Source organism: Danio rerio, chromosome 11 (genome assembly GCF_052040795.2).
Source record: "Danio rerio strain M-AB ecotype USA chromosome 11, GRCz13ab, whole genome shotgun sequence".
Lineage (NCBI taxonomy): Eukaryota > Metazoa > Chordata > Actinopteri > Cypriniformes > Danionidae > Danio > Danio rerio.
The window spans coordinates 34,425,484-34,449,088 of NC_141031.1; the positions used below are offsets into that span (position 1 = coordinate 34,425,484).

A 23,605-nucleotide genomic window follows, 5' to 3' on the forward strand; every position below is an offset into this window, starting at 1 on the left:
ACAAAGTATCTTTGAGCCGTGCAATGGCAGCTGTATGGGACGGGATCATCCGCATGTCTAGCAGGTATATAAGGTTTCCATACCATGCAGTTGACCAGCCAAACGTTAAAGCACAATTTGCAGGGGTCGCCGATTTTCCCAATGTAACTGGAGCGATCGACTGCGCACATTGCTATAAAGTCGCCATCTGAAGACAAATTTGCATTCGTGAATCGGAAACATTTTCATTCAATAAATGTGCAAATAATATGTGATGCTCCAATGCGCTACAGGTTATTGTATTGAAGCAGGGTTGGAACTAAACTGTGGCCCTCCAGGAACTGAGTTTGACACACCCCTGTACGAAACAAACGATATGGTCATTGGCAAGTCTTAAAATTTGGAAGATAGAACCTCAGAGGAATAACATCACATGACATCTCACATTAAATCATTATTTATTTAATAATTTTAAAGACATGAGCGAAAAGCCTTGGGTGACACACTTAGGAGTGTGTGAGTTTTAGTTTTTTTGCACAGCCCTCGCCACAGCATTTCAGTCGGGATGAGCTCTGGACTTTGACAGGAGGATTGCAACACTTTGATAATTTTTTTCAGCTTCAGTTCTGTTGTAGATTTACTGATGTGCTTGGGATTGTTGCCTTGTTGCATAAACCAATTTTGGCTCTGCTTTAGCTGTGCAACAGGCATTGTGTTTACACATACCCCTGAAGGCCCCAGACTAACAAACTGATCAAACTTCTGCTGATGATCAATAAAGACATTTAATTAGCAGTACTTTACTTATTTTTGCTAATGTTGTGTTGTTGTTCATCTGAAAATGTATTTTGCAAATTATAAGCACATCATGATTTTGCAAGGCACGATGTGATCCTGGATTAACACCTTTGTTGGTCCTGAAACAGCATTTTTGTTCAAAAATGTAGTCCAGATCTATTCCTTACTCTGAACCCAACCATAACTGTAAATTATTCCCAAAGTCAGAAGAGAATAATAGTTGGATAACACTCATGTAGAAGAGCATAAACCTAGCATAAACAGTAAACATATTCCTTAATTCTGATTGGCGGATTGGAATGTTTTTCCAGGATCAACATAGATGTTAATTTTGTATCAGATCATTTTGTATGCCTTGATATGGAAGAATTGGAATTTCAAATGGTGCCCCAAGCAGACTGTAGATCTGGCTATATGAGACTGCTGTTTGAATGAATCTCTTCTTTACATGACACGTAGACATAAATGTACAGAATGTCATTCGAAGCTTTTGTTTCACGTGTCAAAACAATGCAAAATTACCTTCAGTCATAGAAGAATGTGGATAAATGTTTAAGTTTGACATTTTTAAATAAGTTTATACAAGGGGTCGGGCAGTGGCACAGTGGCCTCGCAGCACTGTCACTGTCGCCTCGCAGCAAGTGAGGCGCAGTGGCACTGTCGCCTCGCAGCAAGAAGGTTGCTTTTTCGAGCCCCGGATGGGTCAGTTGGCATTTCTGTGTGGAGTGTACATGTTCTCCTCGTGCTGGCATGGGTTTCGTCTGGGTGCTCCGGTTTCCCCCACAAGTCTAAAGATGCACTATAGGTGAATTGGGTATGCTAAATTGTTTGAGTGTATGAGTGTGAATGAGAGTGTATGGGTGTTTACCAGTGATAGGTTGCAGGAAGGGAATCCGTGTGTAAATGATATGCTGGATAAATTGATGGTTTATTCCTCTGTGGTGACCCGAGATCAATAATTATTTAAAGTAAAGTGGACTAAGCCAATCGAAAGTCATTTGATGTAACTAACCTATAGTCGTTTTTTCAGAATAAATTATCCAAATTTAACAGGGTGGCATGATGGGTGGGACAGTGGCTCGTGTGTCTCCCTGTGCTTTGGTTTCTCCCACTTTCCCATATGTTATAGACCATTTTGGGGATGTAAACAAAAAGGAAGGTCTTAACGCATTTTCTGTTTTACATTTTTCATTTCTATAGCTTCCGAGAATCCAAAAAGAGCCACATATGATAGACATGATAGCTGTTTTAACATTAAGTTATGATTGAATTGCCTTTTGTTAGAGTTATGAAATAGCTTGATAGGTTGAAGCAGGAGATGTCTATGGGCTAATGATATGACCACATTGAAATTGTCTATAGGTGAACTGCATATAGTAAACTGACCACAGAGAGTATGTGTGTGATTGTCAAGATGTTTCCCAGCACTGGATGTTCACAGGTTGGTTCCCTCTTGACTTTTCCAGACTTTTTTTCCATGGTGACTCCTGCCCTAACAAAGAAGGTAATACGCTGAAAGTGATTGAGTAAATGTTTAATTATAAACAATTATATATTAATTATTATAAACAAGTGACAAATCTTAAAAACTGAAAATAACTTTTTTCCCAAAATCTTCAAACATTTTTTCATCTCTTTTAACCAAAAATCGATAATGAAATTTTCATCTGTCAAAATTTGTAACCCTGGGATTATCCTATGTTAAATGGTGTAATTTGAGAGTAAACTCTGAGATCCACAATATTTCACCAAGGTCCAGTGACTGAACATTTCTGGCCTCTTTTTAATGCACTTTGAAGCAGTGCAGTGGAATTTACACCCAGTACCATGTTTTGATGGGAACTCGAAGTTTAATCTGTCAGTGCTCATTCCTGAGTGCCTTTTTCAAACAGGTTTGACTTTTTTCATCGACGGCGCGTGACATCTCAAGCTCGGGTCACCTACTCACCTGACCAATTGAGTCGCTCTGATCGAGCCCACGACGCGACGCACCAATAGCAGCGCAGCTCGATATTCACCGCTGAGGTCACCGCTCACCGTACTGCGCTCCCATTGGCCAGCCGCGGCGAGGGCTCGATCAGAGCGACTCAATTGGTCAGGTAAATAGCTGCAAGTTGGCAGGAAGAGAGCCAGAGAGAGGAGATACACGATGATGTCAACACGGCAGTGATCCGTTCGGTTTGGCAGACGCAAGGCCTTTTTTTAACCCATCGATTCCTCGATATTAATAGTAGCGGTCCGGGGGGATTGTGGAAGTAATGTTGAGCTTGATCTCGGAGGTGGTCGTGCTGTCGGCTCTGTCCTTTAAGGCGCATTGCAGCTTTGCTCAAGGACTCTAGTGATCATCTGCAGCATCCGGAGGAGTCCAGATCCTACTGGTATGTAATTCAGAACCACACCATTCATGCAACCTGTGTGTGTTAGCATTAATGAGGCTATTTAAATACATCGGAATCACTCAGGGCACGAGGACGACGCTGCTTGTGTTGTAATTAGGCCGAGTGCTTATTAAATCTAATTATTGTGGTCGTTTAAAAGTTGACTACAACGTGCTCTGTATTTTGCAGTGATGGTTTGTACAAGCCGTTCAGACTTGAATTATGTTCCATTGACCAAATATATGACTTTTATCTCGTATCTATCTATCTATCTATCTATCTATCTATCTATCTATCTATCTATCTATCTATCTATCTATCTATCTATCTATCTATCTATCTATCTATCCCTATGTATCATGGTTTTAATGTAGGCTTTCTTGAAGTGATGTTAAATGGTTAATAAGCTTGTTAACCTTTTATGTTGTGTGCTAACGCCTCTATTTTGCTATTCATTTTAAATTTTATTGTTGTTAAGAAAAATATTATTACTGTAAACAAATGAAAAGGGTTTTGGACCATTAATTTATAACATACAACGCAATGATAAACAAACATGACTGGCTGAGCTTTCTTGCCTTCTAAAATGATGTGTATTTGTGCTGACTATTAAGTTTAAAACGAATACATATATATTTTCATTGAATTGTTTTGCTCATGCCCATTTTGAGATTTATGTATATATATAGTGTAAATAACTATATTACAATACAGAAAGTATTAAATATTTTTATAGAAATTGTGTAATTTATATAAAGTAAAAACATATTATAATAATTAATATTTTATGTATATATATATTGTGTAAATAATTATAGTAAAAAAACTAATTAAATTAGTATTAATTAATAAAAATTCTAATACATTCAATACATATTTAGTAAAAAGTACAAAATATTTTAATATTTACATTACACTAGAACCCGGCAAACCTGAATAATTATATGACACATAATATACAGTTAATGATTTAATTGTCTGATTATCACTTACTGTACAAGACTAATACACATACTTGTGCACATTTAACACAATTAAAAAGGGCCATATATTTTCCTTTAACACTGTAAAAACAATGTTTGATCTCAGATAGGCATGGGCCGGTACAAGTTTCTGATGGTATGATAACCTTAGATAAAAATATCATGGTATTGTGATAAATGCTCTAAAAGAAGTTCTTTTTAAATGTCCGAGTTAAAAACAATGACAATTTTCCTCCTATTTAACACTATATATATATATATATATATATATATATATATATATATATATATATATATATATATATATAATTTTAGGAAACCTGTATAATATTTTGGAACAGTAAGCATCTCAGGCTAAAGAATTCAAATAATTCATGTCTTCTGCTCCTTTTATTAGTTTCAAAAGTACAGATTTATTTACAGCATATTAAAAAAATCTTACATGTACCTTAGGAATGGTATAACAAAACATTTTAGCGTTTTTTTTTTAAACCTTGACTTTCCAAAACCACAATAAATCTTGAAACCAGTTATCGTCCCATGCCTACCCCACATTACACACACACACACACACTAATCCATCACTCTAATTATTTTATAAATTACTTAAAAAAAAACAAACAAACTTTAAAATATGTCTGACAGTCATAAATCTAAAGACTTATTGCACACATATACCCATACATTGACTTTAAGGACTGTATTTATATTATATAACTAAATGCATAAATAATAGTTAAAGACTCTGTAATATGTTCAGTCTTGTTGTGTCACAGCCATTTTTACTATATAAATAAATAAATAAATAAATACAAAAGTTAAAATGATGTCATATATTCAGTTTTGAGTCACAGCCATGCCTTCCATTTTTAAAGGATTATTCTCATTTATCCCTTTAACTGCCCCACCAAGAAAAAAAGTTTGCTTAAATCCTAATGTCGCTACTTAACACACTCAATGGTCAACTTTTCAACACGTCCTACAATTTCTAAAATATCGGCCTCTTCCAAATAGTTAATATGTCGGTAGTACTGGAATGAATACATATACTATGAAAAATATGAAAATATAATAATTAAGACCAATTAATTAAAAATAATAATTAAAAATAAAACCTTTTTAAATGCTTAATCACCTTTATTTTCTGAAGTATGCCTTAAAATGTTTCAGATTATCATTTATTCTCATTTAGTGCAACATGATTATGTTTGTTTGATTGTTTTTGTAAATCAACAATTATTTTAAACAGTCATTCTTTAAATTACTTTAACAATCATTATTTATAACAGTAAAAACATGGTCAACCGTTTGTTAGAGCGGCAGTCAAAGGGTTATTTAATTATTGTCTGTGTGTGGGTTTTTTTTTGTACAAAAAGCAACATTACTCATACAACAATTTCAATATATTAAGCGTAATAGAATCTGTCATTTGGCTCGCAAAAACAAAACAAAAACGCAATGTCTACTGGAATGCAGATCAACTCTGAATGCTAGATATGCTGTTTGATAGATTTGAGCCTTTTAAAGAAGCACGCCACAATATTATGGCCTTGGGCAGGTTTCGAAATCATTTTCCAACATGCATTCTTTACATCACACACTGGCTCTGTTCCTCCATCTGGCATAACACCAATTTCATCCTGCATATACACAAAGTAACTGGATGCCAATGAAGGCACAACTACAAACCTGCAGTGTGAAGTGCACACTCTCATCCCTCACCCCCTTCCCAAAAACACAGATGCAGTGAAAACAGGAAGCCGGCGTTCCCTGAAAACCACAGTCAAATGGCACAGGAAGGATGGCAGCAATCACCAGAGCTTGATTTGCCACTGATGTAACCCTAGAATAATTCTTTAATCAAACCATCTCTGCATGCCCTGGACTGGGGGAGTTGTTTTTTATCTCAGAGGAGCTGTTGGGTGATGACCCTTTGCCAAGGACTTGCATTCAGAGATTTGCCCGGGCGAGATTAGACACCATCTGGCTAATTTGACAGGATTGAGAGTGATGAGATGCATCAGAACCAAAATAATGCTGCTGTGTGTTTGAACGCACGCATATGTAGGAGTGCGTATGTTTGTGTGCATATGTTCGCGCCAATGTTTGTCCTCGCTATGGAAACAGTGCGTGAGACGTGTCGATCCACGTTATCGGTGCAGGTAAACGTCGCGCGTGTGTGTCTGACAGCCTGGAGTGCATTTTTTTCAGTCGAGTGTGTGTTGCGCAAGCTGTTTAACAATGACCTTTCTGTTGCAGTCGACCGGCTGATCATAGTAAAACCAACGCTTACTACTTTGATCTCCGCTGAGTGAAATCACCTCTCATTTTCCCTCTTCCAGTCTCTCCCCGCTAAGCTCTTTTCACAATGGCTATTTTTGGCGTTCCTCTTCGGGGGACTGTATACACTTAATTATCTGGCACTGAATCTTGTAAGCTTCTTAGCCGTTGACAAAGAGTTGGAGAGCAGGCGTGCTAACCGTCCGTGTAGCAGAGGAATGTTTTGGTCAAGCAGATTGAGGTAAGGCTTTCTGGATGGGAGTTTCCAACACAATCTCACGGCGGGAGTATTGAGTGATGGTTTGTTGCAGCCACGTTGCATTTTTCAGATATTTACTTTTTTAAAGTCTTGGTTGAGTCAAAGTGGTAATGTAGACCCTCAGGATAAACTCATGTTTGACTTAGGAGGAACTAAATGGGGAGTTGACTGAACGTTGGTCAAGGATTCTGGCTGGAACATCGAGTTTTTTTGGTGAAAAGTTCATGTTTGGGAGGAAAGTATGTTTATGTACAATTACTACTGTTGAATATTGATTTTTGTTCATCATGTTGCTCTAGTGAAAGATTAATTTGGGGGAAAAAAAGTTTTTTTTAAAGGGATAGTTCACGCAACAATTACATTTCGCTCACCTTTAAGTGGTGTCAAACATTTGAGTAATTAAAGAGTTCTCACTTGGATATTGTTTGACACTATTTGCTAAGGGTGTGCTGATTTCGATTTTAAATCGAAATGATCGAAATTTATGCTCCATTTCGATTATCGAATCAAAAAATAGAATCGTGGATGCTGCTACACCCCCATGTCACGTCAGCTTGGCTTGCCAAGCGGGAAAAAAGCACGCTTGTTGAAGTGCTTGTGCAGACGCAGGAGACCCGTCGACAGAGCTTAAACCCTCTCCTCTTTCAATGAAGTCGCCGGTGTGGAAGCATTTTGAATTTCCAGTGAGTTATGTTGATGACGTTCGTGTTGTCAACAAAAAAAACACACCGATTTGCAAGCTCTGCTATGTACGTATTAGGGTTCGTCCAATAGACAACACCACCATCGCGATCCTTCGCACCGCCCACGTTGCAAATCCGCTCACGAAAAGTACACACTCAGGCCGTGTTTTCACTAATATGTCTGTTTTTAAATGACATTTTAGAACGACAACGATTTGACATCCACAGTGGCGTGTAGCATTTCTGAGCTGCCCTCCTTCTTCACTACTGCTGAAAACGCACATCACGTGACCACACAGACGCACACACAGCCATGCGCTCGAGACAGCAGGTCCAGGAAGTCAGGATCAGTAGACTGCTTTAATCGTTCACTCATTTGTACTTAGTTATATTAGCGAACACCTCAGATACTATTGACTGGTTCCTGTTGGTTGTGCACCTTTTTTTACCGACGCCATTATAACGACACAGATCACTGCCTATACACAAGTCCTGTAGAAAAAGGGGTTGACAGGTGGTAATTATGTGTGTATCTTGCCTTTATTCATTTACTGTATGATTTGTTTATGGGTAAAACAAAGACCATACAGGTCAGGTAGTTTAAACGGTAGGCTACAAATAATTAATTAAATTAATTAATTATTCATAATCGAAAATCGAATCGAACCGAATCAAAGATTTGAAGGATCGTGACACCCTTACTATTTGCATGTTTGGCATACTGTCCCAGGAAAGAACCCTAAACTCTGAAGCCCTATTTAGAGCAATAGCCCGTTTCACTGAGTGGTACGGTTTGGTATGCTTTTATGGCCGTTTCCACAGTCAAAAGGCATACCTTACTGAACTCTATCACTTTTTCGGCACCCTTTTGAAAGGGTACCAAACACGAGAAGGGGTACAAAAAGGTGGAGCTACAAACGCAGCTAAACACTGATTGGTTACAGAGATGCATCACAAGCTCGTGTGGAGCTAGCCATAATGAAAACAAAAGAAAGGCCATGTTTTTAAATGCACAACTGAGACATTACACGGCAATACTTTATGCATATAATAACGAGCCATGGGTGACCCAAGCTCAAACAAACCTTGTCATTATCTCGATGTACAGACACAAAGCCAAGAAGAACAAAATCGGCCGTGTCCTGTTGTTGTTTTATGAGGCCGTCTAAAAGTGTAAACGGTTTTCCCTTTCTTCAGGGAGCTCGCAATTGCGTCTATATTTGATGTAACGAACGTCTTGAGCTGATGATAATAACGTGCGCATGGTTATTGAAGTGTGTCTGTCATCTGAACCTTACAGAAAGAATAGGACAAATGTGAGAGTGAAGCACGAACAACCTAAAGAGAAGCCCAACAAAACACAGGAGCAAATTGTTTATCATCGCCTTTAGACTATTATGAACTTGCAATGACAGAATTACTTTCTTAATTGTGATAAAATTGTGCTCTATAAATAAAGTTTGCCTTGCCTATCAGAGCTTACATGTTCTGGTAAAGATTACAGACACAGATGAGAGGTTTGCACTGAGTGTGGGCTATGTTGCATGTTTTTTTTTTTTGCACCTAAATAAGGACTAAATGTATGATGTGTGTAGCTTTTCTGTAATTGATATCATATCGGAGACTGTAAGGGTCTGTATGTGTTTATATATGTTGGATTTATATATTTATTTTATATAAATGCAGACCTTACAGTAGGCTATTTAACACTGTCATTGATCTGCAGTTATAATTAAATTAGGTTCATAGAAAAGTTAGTAATGAACATTTATACAAAAGTATTTGTGTGTATAAAGCATCTGTTTTGTGATAAGTGCTTCTTATATGATATGTGAACGACCCATACAGCTTTACTGTAGACATTTATTCGAGCGAGAATGACATCGACTAAAGCTTTCTGTTGTACACCACGCCCACCAAAAGGGAACCCTTGGTGGTGGAAACGCATGCCTGATAAAGGTGACCCGTACCGACCTGTATCGTACTGTAACAGGTCAGTGGAAATGGGCCAAAATACATATTAGATTCAAAATGGCATTTTAAAATGAAAATGATCCACATTCACACTGACGTTTCACCTAGCATTTCTGAAAAGATCTCCGTCTGAAAACGTACATCATGTGACCACACATGCACTCTGGCATCCGCTGCAGTTATACTTATATAATGGCCACTATTGTTTATTAAAACTGATATTCAGGAAAAGAGACATGCTATGTTTCGTATTTTTCATTGAAAATGATTGGAGGCAGTTATGTTGAAAATGAAAGTCATATAAATATCTAGCTACACGATGCCTTAACATTTTTGGTGTCTACATTTAGTCATTTAAGTCATCTAAGTTTTTTAATATCAAAATGGAAATAGGCAGTTCCTTATATCATGTTTTCATTTTATTGTTCAGATGTTGAGAAACAATGTAGTCTGCAAGGTGATGGGAATGACGTTATACAGTTCCTTTTGAAGAGTCACCCGACGTGTCCTCGGGAGTTTGTTTTCTATATCAATCTTGTGAAGTCTGAACTTACGAGGAAAGGATGCAAGACTGGAAGACTGTTTGTGCACTTACTATTAAGAAAAAGCTCCATTCAGATATTGAATGTCGGCAGCCATGCCTCCGTTTTCAGATGTTTCCCTGACACTGACACTGAGCAGCTGCATTTTCAAATGAAAACTGCCTCTTTAGTGTTTTCAAAAGGCTCTATTTTCCATGCTCGAAAACTCTGGGGGAGTGTGGACAGAAAGCTTAACCATAACAAAGGTTATGCATTTTAAAACTAAAACGTATTAGTGTAAATGGGGCCTGAGATAGTTGAGCCCAGGGCTCCCGCCTGGTCAATTAGCATGTAAGGGGATCCAAGATCAGGCAGGTCTGTAGTGCTCCCCATGGTAAGGGAGGAAAAGGAGGAGATTGGGTGGACGGAGGATTCTTCCAAAATAAAGATAAAGCAGTAGTTTGAAATTGGTCTATTTATTTTAGGCTTGAATCAGTCTGAATGGTTTCCCGCTGATTACAGATGGGGGAACAGCTGTGATCTATCATATCATGTGCTCCTCTCGAAATTAGTTCATAAAACTTTACATTTTGAAGATAGCTTAACTTATGACCATTAACACTGCAGTCATTGGTTTCCAGCTTTCTTTAAAAAAAAAAAAAAACTTTTGTGTTCAAATGAAAAAGCTGAACAGGTTTGAAACAAGTGAAGGCTGAGTAAATGATGATGGAATTTTCAGTTTTGGGTGAACTCTCTTTAGGGTCAAAGTAACCTTAAGTAATTTCATTGTACTACATTGTAATCATTCATTACAATTTCATTGTACACAGGGGCGGACTGGCCATCTGGCAATTCTGGCAAATGCCAGAAGGCCCAGACCAATTTTTAAATGTGGGCCAGTCAGTTTTTTTTTTTTTTTTTTATTGTTTTTACGTGCAGGCAGCTTTTATCTCTTGCTAGATGTAATATTATGATGAGGATAAATAAAAAAAATAAAAAATAAAAAAGATAATAATAAATGTTAAGCATTTGGCCCAATCGGCGACGGCCTCCTAATTTCAATATGGGCCGACCCAATCCGAGGTTACCCGGACGTAATCAAAATCTGGCAAGATTCAAGAATGTCATATTATTTCACCATCTCTACACCAAAATAAATAGTGATTGTGCATGTCAGTGGGTGGGGCTGTCGGTGTGGTAATGTGGACTGATGTGGCTACAGTGCCAGGGCTGAATTTTTGTCCCAGTCCGCCCTTGATTGTACATTTACATCAAACCAACTGGCTAAATGTCAAATTTATTCATTAGCATTAGCTTATGTTTTTTCTTTTTATTGGTATTGTACTGTTTTTGTTAAAGAGGCAGTGGCGTAGCGGACGGGCCCGCAGGGCACGCACCGCGGGGGGGCCCCGCGTGATTAGGGGGCCCCACGTCGTCGCGATATTCAAAAATTGAAAATCCAGGAACCGCAATAATCAAACTCTTGGGAACAACTGTGGACGGAACCTAAGTTCACAGGTCTGTGTTCTCCGAACACCTCTCAAGCGGTGGACTACTTCATTCTGATTGCTTGCCGCCGAACCGCGTCATAGCCAATGAAGACGCGCCGCTGTTTCTCGCCGCCGGTTCTCGTTAAAAATGAATGACTTCTGGCTACTTTGACGCTCTCGCCGCTTTCGGTTTGTGATCGCTCCTCAGTTTGTGAAGGATTCCCCGCATTGTCGCTCCACTCCGCCTCCTTTCCCCGCACCTCAATTTGTGACATAGATATATACACTAGATATTGTATAGGGACCCTGAGCATGCGTCATTAGCGCCGCCACATTGGGACAGTGCTCCCAGGACAAATGTCATTCAGTCGCACTAGACAATTACGTGAAGATGCGGGACTGTAGCGCTGTCTACGAGTGTAGTAACGAGCAAACAAAGAAAACAAAGCACAAAGGCAGAACATTCCATAGGTAGGATTAAGTTTTTTACGTTTTTGTATGTTCTGAAATTTGTGCTAAACAGGTAGCGTTATTGATACTAATACAGCCACTTGCTGCATTCACTATAAGTCAAAGTAGCTCCAATTCGCACTAAATACTCGGCTTATGCTAGTTTTGTTGAATAAAATCAGCAAACAATGAAAAAGAAATATGACAACGAGATGCTGCGGTGCCAGAAACTTGTATTATTGTCGGCTAGTGAAGGAGTCGTTGATAATGGAGATTCATTCACAAACAAATCGCTCCCTCCATCAGTATGAGAAGTGAAAGCAGGAGAGGAGGTGTGTTTCAGGACATGATTAGATCAAATTTAACAGGGAGGGTGGATAGTACATTTCTGTACACACAAACACAAGCTTTTTGTCAGGAATGCCCATGCGGTCACTGATCCATCAATGTAGAAAAGTGATGTAAAATTATAATTTTCATAATTGAAATAAAAATAAAAATACTAACATCCAGGAAAACTCCCGATCATAGATATGTGTATATGTGTATATCTCTGGCTCTGCCGCCCCCAAACCCCCCCGACCCCCTTGAAAACTGGGGGCCCCATCTGTGATCCCTGCAGGGGGGCCTCCGCATTTTGCGCTACGCCACTGTAAAGAGGTGGTCCACAATGATATCATATTTTAAACTTTAGTTGATGTGTAGTTTAGCTGTGTGAACATAAACAACATCTCTGAATGTAAAAACTTCTAAGTTCAATGCAAAGGGAGACCTTGGTTTTTACAGAGTTAGCTTAGCAAAGCCTACGTAACGTTATAGCAGAGATGAAGCTAAAAATGCGTCCAAACACTGCTGTTTTCACAAAGCTTCGTCTGTTTCTGTATTTGGGCTTCCAAAGGACACGACACAAAGACAGAAGCGCTTACAGCTCAATATTAATTATGATCCAGAGAATTATAAAATACATAGCAAGCATGATTTGACAAAACAGCTCAAGAATCTCTAACAGTTCAGTGCTGAATTCGGTTAAAATCTCCTCAAAGCAGAAGCTGTGAACTAAAACCTGTAAGTGTTTTTATTTGTTAAAATTGATCATGACATGTACAGTGTCTAGCGTTAACGGTATGCTGTAGTAACGATGTAAACAATGGGAAATGCTCTTTGCCACCGCAAACGATTTAGCAACAAATTCATATTTATCAGTCAAACTGCTGTAAACACACAAACTTCACCAGCACATTCGTGTCTCTTATGTGTGTGCGTGCGTGCGACTGCATTGATTGTCTTCAGGCAGCTTTTTTTTATGCGTTTCACATCTCAGATAATGAAGTCGCAAAAGATATATGGATGATTCATATTACTTACACCTGCATATTCCGGATAAATGTGAAAGGCGTCGTGTAACGCAGAGTTAAAAAAAAATACAGGATAGCTCACCTGACTCGTGGTAGCATTAGAAAAATAAATTAAGGCTCACACAGGTAGCATCCCACATCTTGTGCTTTTATTCTTCTGTCACGATATATTACAGAAAATAACTTAATCCGAGCATCAGGAAAAAAGAGAAAAAAAAAACTCTCATGCACATGCGCTTTTTACAGAAAGTTCACACATTCACTCACACACACACACACATACACATAGACGCACGCACAATGGCAAACGCTCTTAAAGGAGCCGCACCCCATTTTCACTCGTTACAGACACTTGTCAGATTTTTTTTTGAGCAGGCAGGATGTTCACTGATTGTTTACACAGCAGAAAAGCGTGTGGTTTTTTGGGCGTGACGTGGAGCCGATCCGCACATAGCAGCACATTATATTGAGGACCAATCAGAGTCACTTAAGGGTGGGCCTTTCAGAGGAACTAGGAAATTTGACAGTAGTTTTCATGTTAGCTGAGTAGCTGTGTATAATCAAAGTGAGATGTATGAAAAAATAACGTGCTTTCCTTTAAGTGAAACATGAGCACACATTGCTTTGCATCTTATAAACACAACTAAGGCTTAAAATTACATTCTGGACCACCCCTTTAAATAGATTATAAAAAATATTAAATGAAACAAAATATATGTATAAAAAAAAAGAAAATACTGGGGTAAAATTAATTTCGATATTTTAAAGAATTGTTGTGGAAAAATATAATTTAATGCAGTGCTTCTTTTTTGGTCTAATACCCACTTTATATCGTATCTCAGCCAGGAAGTGAAGATCGCTGTTTTTTTTTTTTTTTTTTTTTTTTAAAGAAATCAGATCTTAAACGCAGCGATTTTTGTATGGGATGAGAATTCACTGAAAGCCCTGAAGCTGGCTGACTGAAATTAAATGTCTGTGTGCATATACCCCATTTAAAATAAAGATAAAAATAGAAGATTAAATATATAATAAAAAATATAATATATCACCATTTATTTAGACATCAAAAATATGTATTAATTAAGGACATATGAAATTAAACAATACTTTTATAATGGTACAAACAGATTTATTGATGGTGAAATATTATATAGCTACATACTGATCAATGCTGCAAAACTGCAATACTGCAAATAGATATATAAATATATATAAATATATATATATATATATATATATATATATATATATATATATATATATATATATATATATTCATTCATTAATTTATTCATTCATTTATTCATTTTCTTGTTGGCTTAGTCCCTTTCTTAATCCAGGCTCGCCACAGCGGAATGAACCGCCAACTTATCCAGCAAGTTTTTACGAAGCGGATGCCCTTTCAGCCGCAACCCATCTCTGGGACGTAAATTAAAAGGATAGTTCAGCCAAAAAATGAAAATTTCCTGACCGTTTACTTGCACTCAAGTGGTTCTGATGTGATTTTGTTTTTTTCTGTTGAACACAAAACAAGATATTCTGAAGAAGGTTGTGGAAAAAAACAGCTATTACATCCAAAGTAGAAACAAAAATACTATGGAAGTCTATGTTTGTTTGTTTTTTTTAAACATTCTTTAAAGTATCTTATTTTCTGTTCAACGGAAACTCAAACAGGTTAAAACAAGTTTCTAAGTTGAGCTTTCTCTTTATTATGCTAAAATGCATTCCCCAAACCACCAGCTAGCAGCATTTGTTACACTTAACCAAGTCTCACTTACACTACGTTCTTAAAGACGTAACCGATACATTTATATTTGTTTGTTGTTCGTTAGATGCAAAGCTGTAAATGAAGTGAAAACAGTGCATAACACAGGCTGAAAGTGCAGTTAGCGCTGCATCCTCTAGGCCAGAGGTTCTCAAACTTTTCAGCCTGCGACCCCTAATATGACGATGCCAGTGACTCATGACCCCCAATATCCTGGTTATGAATACCGAAACCTTGCATGCAATGTCACACACACACCAATACACCCATGGATATTCTTCGTTTAATGTCAGTGCTGTAAATGGGCCAGAAACTTTAACCTGGTGTTATAAAATTAATCTGCTGCATCTGATGCTATTGCTGTGTCTTTAATATAATGTAACTACCACTGGGGTTGCAATCCAATAGAACTAGTAACTATAAGCTACTATAGTAATTATAAACAACTATATTTTTCTCTTCAGTAGGTTATGGATAAAATATGGTCATTCTTGTATGATTTAATAATAATAAATAGATTTTTAAAATCACCAGGCGACCCCCCCCCCCCCCCCCCCCCTTTATTGTCCCGCGACCCCTCGAGGGGTCCCGACCCCCACTTTGAGAACCACTGCTCTAGGCTATCTCTGGTCATGTCTCGACAGCACAAGTGGGATTTGAGATGTTGGCAGATTTTGTTTAGCGTGTAAAGCATCTGTTCACCTCAGATTCACTCTCAAACCCCGAGCGCAGCAGTGTTGTTTAATCAGAGCAGAGCGATCTCTATATGCAAAGCCTGCCATTTTAAGAGCTGCACACAAACACAGACGTCCGGTGTTCGGGCTGAGTGGGGAAACACCTGGGTGTGTTTGTGTTATCTTCAAACACTCAGTTTGGAATATGAACCTACAGTCAGTTCGGTTACTGTGATGCTCTGTGTGTCGGGCAGGTGCATAAGCTTTGTGTGTTTCTTTTTTTATCTTCAGGCTGTTTGACCAGAGATCAAGAGACATGGAGAGTCTTAGCCACACCTCTGCTTGTCTGCATTTGTGAGCTGGGTTTGAGTCAGGTGAGTCGATATAAATGCAAAAAAAGAGGTTTAAGCATTGGGGCAGCATGATATTGGAAAATTCTAACATTGCAATTATTTTGAATTTATTGTATTTTACTATATACCGTTTAAGTCACAATTATTAGCCCCCTTTTAATTTTTTTTCCTTTTTTTTATATTCCCCAAATAATGTTTAGCAGAGCAAGGAAATTTTCTCAGTATGTCTGATAATATTTTTTCTTCTGGAGAAAGTCTTATTTGTTTTAGTTCGGCTAGAATAAAAGTCAGCGATTGATGAATAGTTTACTATTTTCATCTCCATAAAATTCAGCAAAAACTATTTGTTTATGGGAAAATTAGGAGAAATTTGTCTCTTTTTGTTTCAAAAACTTATCCTCATTGCCTGTTTGGTCACTCGCAACAAATGATATCTTAAAGCTAATAGCTACTGTACAATAGGGACTATAAGATTTAAAACAGACACGTCTCTGCTTTGCTCTATCACTTTCTAATGTTTTATCATTTCAAAATGACATTATGAACACAGGGATTAAACTCTACTATCAAACTTCAAATAGTGCTACATCAGCAGCCTTTTGTGCTTTGGTACCATTACCTAATACAAGGACTGATCGTTTCACCAGATGTGCAATAAATAGGTGTTTGCCGTTACCGGCTTTTAAAAACTGTTATGGACGGAGATCTTTCTTTTATTTATTCACAAAAGCTTGGAATGAAATCCCACAACATCGGAAAACTTTACCAACACTGAGACTTTTTTTAAAAATCCCATGCTCATCATCTGATGGTCAACTATCTCTGTAGCCACTGAGATAGTAGCCTGTTTCTCTTCATGTTGTATGCCTGGTGATTGTTTGTTTTGTTCTCATGTGTTGATGGATGATAAGTTAAGTGTGTCTGTATGTTTCTATGTTCTGCTGAGCGGGAACCTGCTGAAAAAACAGCATTCATGCTGAGTCAGGCCCGATTATCTTTTAATTTTTTTTCGGTTTAAAGTAAAATAAATAAATAAATCTGATAAACAATCTATAAACTTCAACACATTTTCGTTGTGGTCTGTGCTATTTGCAGTGCGTTTCTGTAATTGCATGTGTTATGAGTGTCTTCATGCATGTGTTTAGTCAGAGACTGATGAATTAATGTTTACTATTCGCATATCTGTAAAATCTAAAAAAAAAAACAATCTATAAACTTTTTGGGGTCCTCAAACACATTTTTTTGTTGTGATCTGTGGTATTTGTTGTGTTTTTTTGCATTTGCATGTGTTGTTTCATGCATAATATTCTATAAACACAATCATTTCAGAGTCCAACAGTATTCAAGTACAGGAACTGAATCATTAAAATAAAAATAAATCATTACAATTAGGAGTAGTTAAAGTCACAAATGGTACAATTTATTATACCTAAATGTTTTTGAAATCATTATACAAGCACAGACATCAAAAACACACATGCAAATGATGAAATATAACACAAACTCAACATTGCATATCCTGCAATGTGACTATTGTGAATGATCACGTTGCGATATCGATGTTGAAACGATATATTGTGCAGCCCCACTAAGCATCAAGGTTATTTTAGCAAATTAAATTTGAGACTAAAACTGTTTGTCGAAAATATTTCATTAACTAAATTAAAATGTAAAATTGACAATGAATGGAAAAACTAAAACTAACAACAGTCCCTGAAAAGCTAACTGAAGTAAAATATTAATTAGAAAACAATAAATAAAACCCTCTTTCCGAAGAATTTGCATGTTTAGAGAAACCTCTTTAGATGCTTAAAAAAAAAAACAGACAAACAAAACCATCAAGCACATTATACATATAGCTATACAGTTGAAGTTAGAATTATTAGTCTTCCTGAATTATCAGCCCCCCTGCATATTTTCCCCAAGTTCTAGGTAAAGAAGATATTTTCGACACAATTCTAAATGTAATAGTTTTAGTAACTCATTTCTAATAACAGATTTATTTTATCTTTGCCATGATGACAGTACATAATATTTTACTAGATATGTTTTAAGACACTAGTATTCAGCTTAAAGTGCAATTTAAAGCCTTACCTAGGCTAATTAGACATAGGCTAGCCTAACTAGGCTAATTAGGGGGATCAGGCAGGTCATTGTATAATGATGGTTTGTTCTGTAGTCAATCGAAATAAATAGTTAAGGGGGCTAATGATATTGAGCTAAATGGTTTAAAATTTGTAAAAAAAAAATTTATCTATTCTAGCTGAAATAAAACGAATAAGACTTTCTCATGAAGAAAAAAATATATAGGAAATACTGTGAAAATTCCTTGCACTGTTTAACATTAATTGGAAAAAAAATTGAAAAAGAAAAGAAATTCACAGGAGGTTGAATAATTTTAAAATTAACTATATATATAAACCTAAAACGTGTTCCAAGTTTTCGACATCTGCCAAAAAAGTAAACAGTGGGCATGTTTATCTACATTTACAATGTAATCTTTTATTTGAAGAAGATTGTTTGTGATCTTCACAGTGTTAACTTTAATTTGTTGCTTGTGTATGGTTTTTTAGTCAGTGTTTGTGCAAGCAATTATTTTATTTGTATTACTAAGAGGTTTGCACAAAAGCTAATTTAAACTGTGCAAACACCAAACTGTAGAATAACAAAAACTGAAACTAAATATATTAAAGCTAAACTCAATTGTTCACAAGATAAGAACTAAAATAAACTATAAATAAAAATAAACTAAAACTAATGTGAAATGTACAGCAAATCTAGAAATAGTATCAAAATAATTCATTTATAAATGGAAAATTATAATAACCTTTGTAAGCACCCTTTGTAGTTTTTTGTCAAAACACTAGTCAAACATTCTGTCCATATTAATTCATAAGACTGCAGGGTTGCGTTAAAGTTGTATGTAAATAAGTATGCTGTGTAGTAAAGCAGTGTACTGAGATTGGACAAAGGGATAACTAAAACTAAAGTGAAATGTACAGCAAATTTAGAAGTATTAATAAACATTTCTAACAAAAATGGAAAACTGTAATCTTGGTAAGCAGCATTTTTATTTGTTTTTTATTCACATTACCATCATGTAGTGTGTACTGTTTCTGTGTGTGAATGTGAAAGCTCTGCAGAGTTTTAAAGATGAATTGCAGGACAACTAAAGTTATCTCCTCACTGATAGAATCAATTCGGAACTACCAAAATGAGTCGTCAGCAGTTTTCGTTTAACTTGTGTAAATGATCTATGTAGATCCATACGTAATGGCTGCCTACTGTCTTCACTGACTGCCTGCAAACAGTGTCTTCTTTGACCCTCAAACACTTTAGTTGATTGTATTATTGACATCACAGGCTCCAGACTTTGAGCAAATGATTCCATTGTGTGACCATTTTCCTCCCAGTATTACTAAAATTTGCAGAAAAAATGCAAAACTGATAAAAAAAAAAATAGCTTGGTTTCCATCTCCCTTTTTTAATGCATTTTAAACGATCACATGAAAAACAAATGATGAAAACACAGAATTTTTAATTTTAATTGTAAATCCTTTGATTCACAATAAAAATGATGCTTGCTTGAGGTGGTTTTAGATATTATTTATGCAAATAATGGGAGATGGAAACTCATTTGCTGAATAAACTCTGACTTAGAGAGCATTACACCCATGTGAGCAACCAATTTTCATTATGCTTGCCATGTTTACCGTTAACTAGTTGCTTACTAATACTACAGTCAGCTGCTCTAACATCACCTAATTCTCATTTTCAATTTTTTTTTCCTTTTTTTTTTTTTTGCAAGCTTTGAATAGATTTGTTTATGGATGGAAAGCCGTAATAACATTCTGATGCCCAGGGAATATTTGAGATATGAGTTGGCCACTATGGAATCTGCGCATGTAGAAACTTGCGGATTTCAACAAATTTTAATTATTGAGTGTATTTACTTGTGTAAATTTAAAATTTTTTTTGTTTGTTTTTATTTTAATTTCAGTAATATTATTGACTAATATGAAAATACTTTTATGATTTTATTTATAATACATTTAGTAGAGTAATATTTAGTAGATATATAATATAAGATACTTGCTTCGTTTACCAAATCTATTTGCATTGTAAACATTAAATAAAATTAGGAAGGTATTATTTTTAGTTACGATATTTCCAAAAGCATTTTGCGTTTTTACAACATTCTCCACAGAAAAAGCAAAAAATGTCTGCAGATTCTGTCTGGCCCTAGATATGAGATGCATTGCTGTGAAATCTAAAAAAAAAAATGTTCAAGATCTCTCATGCAAATCACAAATGGACAAATTAGTCCATGGAATTGATGAAACTGCTGAAACATTGTAAAATAATCAGGTTATGTTTTTAAATCCACAAATCGCCAGCTGTTATCAAGTTATTCATGTAAAAATATATAATTACTGCTTTTCTGTTGATCAGTCGTGTTAATTGTGCTTTTTTTGTTTTAAATGTCTTGCATTTAATGTACAGTTTCTTGTTTATAAGAGAATTTGCAAGGGAGTAGAGTTCAGTCTAACACTTTCAGTCATGACTGATCTAAACTCATCTGATTTGCCATTGATGTTTTATTGGTTATTCTGCTATTCACCCCAATGAGTAAACAAGCTGCGGTTAGCACAGGTCTAAACATAATCCCTCAAATTGACACTTAATTCAGTTAAACGTCTCACTTAAAAGATTTCAATTTAGAATAGATTTAATTATGCAGTAGGACTATAGGGTGATACTGGGAAAATATGCGATTTTTATTTTTGCATGTTGCTGTAATATTTCTTTCTTTTTATATATATATATATATATATATATATATATATATATATATATATATATATATATATATATATAATATTTTATTTTATAAATAAATACTACTTTATTAGCATAAAAAATTATTTATTTATCGATCATACAAAAAAATTTGTTATAGATATTTTTCTGATATAATTAAATCTAATAATTCAGGCTAAAATATGTAGAGGCAATCGTTTAGGCTTTAAAACCTCGGCAGATATTCAGATTCTTTTTCGCTGTTGTCATTTTTTCCTCGCTTGTCATTAATATTCATTTGAAGTCTGCACTGAGGTTGTAGGTTCACTTTTGGGCTTTATCTAGCCAGTCGCATAACAGCATCTACTGGGGAGGTGGATATAAGAATAGTAAAGGCCCATCTGATTGGCCTAATTTGGATAAACAACCAATGCATGCAAAACACATGGCACATAAGAAATGCCATTCATTTGCACCTCTCTGTGATATAAATAATATTAATATGATAAAGGTATTTTAATGTATACTGTGCAGCCATATGGCACATTTGTTCCCTATTTGAGAATCCTGATAGAAATGACCAGTACACTTGTTAATGTTGACGTAGAGATTGTTCAGCTCAGATGGGTTCAGTTCTGTTTTCAGATCTTACAGCTGTAATGAGTAAGATCTCATAATAGGCTGATTATCCTCTGATGTTTTAACATTAAAATCGAGCTAGGATTGTATAGTATATTCACTGCTGTATCTTCTGTCATACATTTGTAAAGTCAAAGAGGATTGAGAAAGTTTCCGAAATTAAAATTCCGATATGATGTTGGGGTTTAGTTTTCAATTTGAACCATAAGCAGTAGAACGGTCTCAACAGACTGGGCAGTCTGACCAATCAGAGCAAAGCAGCCTTGTGGAAAAGTTTGGTTTAGAAGAACAGTACTGTTGAATGATTTATTGAGACTTGAAATGAGAAATTAAATGACTTGAAATGCATATTATGAGAAAACGAGACCTCCTTGACTTACAAGTAGCATAATTGTGGCACTTTAAAGAGTAGGAGCTATGTAGTGAACAGGAAAATAAGCAAATCAAAATAGACCGTTTATATCACTTGACTATTTGAAGAAATCACGTGGTTTATGTTGATCTTAACTGATTTAAACTCATTACTCTATTGTGTCCTCTATTAAAGTATTTTAGACAGAGAAAATGCCAGTAAATGCAAATTATATTCATGGTCAATGTGGAAAACATTTGCATGGCAAATATTCTCTAGTCAGACACTGAGAGTTAGGAGTGTGCAATATTTATTGTCTACTGTAATATAGTAAATCACTTTGCTACAAAACAAACCAAAAAACGCATCTTGAGAACCCAAAAGAATATGCTGTGTAATGAAAACCATTTGAATGCAGTTAGAATCACCCTAGAATTGAAGTCATGAAAAGGAGTTAAAAGTTGTTTTTGTTTTGATATTCATAAGATATGACAATAAAATCACAAAATCAACAGTGCAGTTTTCTCAAATACCAGCATGTGAGAATGATAGCTAATGTGACAATTGATTTTATATCACAGTTCAACAAATAAGAAGTAAATATTGAGTGTGTTGCATTTTATAAATGTTGCATTTCAGAGCTGCACTGCAGTGTTTTGTTTCTGAATGAACCTGTTACTGAATGAATCGAGTGAGCCAAAACTTGCTTAAATTTTTAAACGATTTAGTCATATTTTATAACCAACCATTGATTCAGTGAATCACTTATTAACACAAAGACTTGACCAGAACCAACTTTTGTCGTTTAATTATTAATGACAGACCTGAACTAGCTAATGTGTCAACACAAAAACACACTCTGCTAAATATTAATCAATGCAACCCCTACACATACTGACAGGTGTGATTTAGACCATGATTTCGGTGTAATAACATTCAGCTAATACAACTCTTTCATACACTGGGTCATAACTAAATCCGACACAACAGTAAAGCTGTATTTTCTATGTTAAAGGGAGATTTTGGTGCACAAAATTTCTGTTTTAGAAACCGTTTCTATTTCTGCGATTTATTACGGCTGAACAACAACATAAACTACTATGGCATTGATCACCTCAGGTACTGATTATGGGTTTCATTCAGTGTTAAGTGCTACTAATGTGGGGTTCAATACCATTTTATGTGACATTTATAGCCATACTGAAAGCAGAAGCAGATAGTTTACCTCAGGTTTTTTAAATAAAATAACTAGCAAACAAAGTTTGAAAGCAAACATGTTAAAGAGTTTAATAGGTATTAATTAGATTATTGTTCAATCAATGAAGTACACTCACCAGCCATAATATTAGGTACACCTGTCCAACACCTTGTTAACCTTGGTAATTAGCCAATCAGCAACTCAATGCATTGCGGCATTTACATGTGGTCAAGACGATCTGCTGCAGTTTAAACAAAGCATGAGAATAGAGAAGAAAGGTGATTTAAGTGAATTTGAACGTGGCATGGTTGTTGGTGGCATACAGGCTGGTCTGAGTATTACAGAAACTGCTGATCTACTGGGATTTTGACTCTCAACCATCTCTAGGGTTTACAGAAAATGGTCTAAAAAGAGAAAAAATCAAGTGAGCGACAGTAATGTGGGCGCAAATACCCTGTTGATGCCAGAGGTCATAGGAGAATGACCAGACTGGTTCGAGCTGATAGAAAAACAGTAACTCAAATAACCACTCGATACAACTGAGGTATGCAGAAGAGCATATCTGATTGCAGAACATGTTGAACCTTGAGGCAGATGGGCTACAGCAGCAGAAAACCACACTGGATGCCATTCCTGTCAGCCAAGTACAGGAAACTGAGGCTGCAATTCGCACA

The 23,605-nt window shown here is 36.1% G+C and overlaps 1 protein-coding gene and 1 long non-coding RNA gene across 3 annotated transcripts in view; one reads left to right on the top strand and one right to left on the bottom strand.

The window, feature by feature from the left end:
* LOC137496713 (uncharacterized) overlaps nt 1-23,605 on the bottom strand; it is a 473,958-nt gene that overhangs the window by 76,766 nt on the left and 373,587 nt on the right. The gene's annotated exons all lie outside the window — the stretch shown is intronic.
* LOC100534965 (hyccin 2) overlaps nt 2,909-23,605 on the top strand; it is a 48,085-nt gene continuing 27,388 nt past the window's right edge. The window contains exons 1-2 of one of the 2 annotated variants that reach the window (NM_001446876.1): nt 2,909-3,155; nt 15,881-15,963. The gene's annotated coding sequence lies outside the window, so the exon portion shown is untranslated. Of the gene's footprint in view, nt 3,156-6,285; nt 6,660-15,880; nt 15,964-23,605 lie in introns of those variants that run through there. The other variant, NM_001446877.1, reaches the window with a different exon arrangement.